This window comes from Agrilus planipennis, unplaced genomic scaffold, assembly GCF_000699045.2.
Source record: "Agrilus planipennis isolate EAB-ADULT unplaced genomic scaffold, Apla_2.0 scaffold239, whole genome shotgun sequence".
Classification (NCBI taxonomy): Eukaryota; Metazoa; Arthropoda; class Insecta; order Coleoptera; family Buprestidae; genus Agrilus; species Agrilus planipennis.
The window spans coordinates 332,795-335,951 of record NW_020442381.1 but is presented as its reverse complement, the minus strand read 5'-3'; positions in this window follow the sequence as shown (position 1 = coordinate 335,951).

Sequence of the window (3,157 nt, the reverse complement as noted above, 5' to 3'; positions counted from 1 at the left end):
AATCGTCGAGTACATCACGAACTGCCGTTCAGTTCACAATTGCAACCCTGTATACCGAAATCTCTCCACAGAGAGCAAACCATCAGATTCGCGTACAGCGGATAGTTTCCTCCCGAAAGAGTAAAGGTATCACTGTTGAACCTAATCTCCCGCAGCGGCTCTTGGCTCCTACCTGATAATTTCTTGTTGGTTTCGACTTATTGTTAATCATTAAGTTAATTTAACTATAGTTGTAGTGAATATATTACATAAAAGGAAAAATAGGTGTTTTAATGATAAACCTCTCGTACGTCAAGCGATCCCTTCGCAACTACGATACATTAAAGGTGTAACAGAAATAAGTGCTGAGCTTGGAGCAGGTGATACAGCACTATAAAACATGAAAATTAAGGAAATGATTCTTTGTCCGAAAGTTCACCGTTTTCGAGAAAAATGTAATTGAAAGTACCTACAGGTTAATTCAATTCCGACCCGATCAATACGAAAATGCAACATCTCTTTCAATCAGCTGGGAATTAGTAGCATCTGTGCTTCTTTTGTACTTTCTTTGCTCATCGATTGTTTGTTATTTGTCAGATTAGATTAATAGTTAGTATGATTGTAAGATTAGTGTTTAGTGCTAATAATAATCTGTATTTTTACAATTATTTTTATTCAAAAGCTTTTTTATTTAGTTTGATCTAGGGATATTATTTACTTTATTTATTTCATTGTCATACTGACAAAATGTACGTGATGAATTCAATAATTCCTGGTAGCATAAATGAGGTTTTGCTGTCACTAATACCTGGCTCATTGTTAGCTCTTGTATACTTGTTTTCAGAACTTTTCTGTATCTGGTTGACTCAACACCCTCTCGTATATGACAGAAATTCCTTTATTTATCCACCACCATTATGTGTTTCAAATAGGGTCCACCCTCTTTGTTAGCTGTTTAGTTAGTTAGTCAATTTAGTATTATTAGTTAGTATGTAAGAAACCTTCTCATTAAAACCTTTAACTCAAATTCGCTACTAGTTTTATTTAAAACATTCTAGTAGAACGGGAGTTCAGAAACGCAACTTTCGAGTGGTCTCCGGGTAATTTTTTATCTCACGACTGCACAATTAGAATAATAGAGTTAGTGTAATTCACGATGTTACAACCCTCCTGTAAAAGTTACTTATCCTTTTAACGTTGTCAACCGCTCATTTGCAATTGGATCTGTATATCACTAATTATTTATTATTACAATAGCGTTTAGTACGGCAGAACTCTGTGATATGTTCCTGATGTACAGCAAACATCCTCAGCGAAGACTTCCACACCCGCGAACCACCTTAAATGGAGTACAGAGATTGCGAGAAACGAACAATGGACTTACACCCTACACGGTCCTAAGCGTCGACGTCCGAAACATACCGCCGCTGTAAAAAAGGAAGTCCTGCAGTTCATAGAAGACAACATCCAATGTTGTACACGGGAAAAAGCTGATTTTTAGCCGCGGAGTTAATTTCTGTCAATGGTTTCGACAGAGAAGTGCATCATAGCGTGTCGTTTACAGATAAATTTGCTACTTATTTAATTTATTTAGTATAGAAATCATGTGTAGTACTAAACTGTTTACGTTTTGTTGAGGATCTCGCGTAATGCATTACTATTACAATATTTTTATTATTATATTTCTGTGTACCTCGGCGCCTATGTAAATATTTCTACCAGAATTCTTTTGTATCTGTACCTTTCTATTATTTCCTGTGTAGATATTTAGAACAGTCTATTCAAGTTCTTTTGTAATCAATTCCATCATTATCAATAACCTTAAGTACTTGTACATTCCTGTAATCCCTACTAATATTTAGCTTCGCGTACTAACCGTATGCCATCCGTAATTAGCATCCTTTCCTAATTACAATTTTACGATGGGTTTTCTTCGGTGATTTGAGACTACATTTTATTTGTAAGTGTTTCTCATCTTCATAACTTTCCAATCTCATTGCTACCCTATTAGTACCCTACTTTCATCCACCAACTATTAGCCCCTTCTTCACAATTTTTTTGAAAATTTCTTTTTGATAACATAGTCAGTCATTATCCCGTCTTCCTACCTTCTGGTACTGCTTAATACACTTCATAAGTTTTATCGCCGATCATCTTTCCTTGTTAAGTTTATAAATATATTGTTGTGTTGTTGTCTTGTTATTTAGTGTTTATTCTTTCGTTATTAACTCCTCCAAAAACTCTAACAAACTATAAAGTGGCCAACATGCCAAAATCTTACGATTAGACAAACGGCAATTCTCCATCTATATAGCTACAGAGTTTTTACGTCACTAGACCCCTATATTGCCAACTCACGTACAGGACCGGCTTCGGATCTTAAACTATTTTGAGTTTCTTATTGCCCTTAACCACTCTGTTGTACTCTTTGTGCGATAATTTATAGCATCTAGTTTACACCCTCCAAAGCTCGGCACTTATTTCTATTAAACCCTTTATATACAATATCGATTAACTCCCAAGATTTTGATCAAATTTCAAACATTTCAACTATTTTCAATGCTTACTTGGTATGGTAAAGAGTTTCGTGCAGCTTCATTACCTCCTACGATCTTTATTTCTTCAGAGGATGCAAGCGAATTGGGTACTGCGGGAGCAGGTTTAATATTAGACCAATCCCTAATTACGTGAGCCTGTAAATATCTCAAAAAGTAAGTAATTTCATTCGTAAATTATTAAAAGTGTAAACTTAATGGGAAATTGGGTCACTTCAATGATTTCCGAATGTGATGTGTCTAATTAAAGATAATCACTATTTATTGAATAAAATATATACAATATACAAAAGACAAATTTAGCGGTAAAATAATTGGTTGGTTGGTACTGTCCCGGCAAAACAGCTTAGTAACTCTACTAAAACAAACTAACTAACTGGTAAACACTAGTGCTCCAACTTTCTCCTTTGTTATGGTAACAAAAATCTCTAATGGTAGTAAAATTCTTAGAATCTTTGCTGTTAAGAATACGTACATATTTAAGCCTGAGGGTTCAGATGGTCATAAAATAAGGTAAAAGTTGTTATTTTGTTTGACTTAAAGAACGTATTTCTGTTTGCTTCAAAAATGAAACAGGAATAATCGGAATATTTGAAAATAAATAGGACGTTCGGTTTCACATA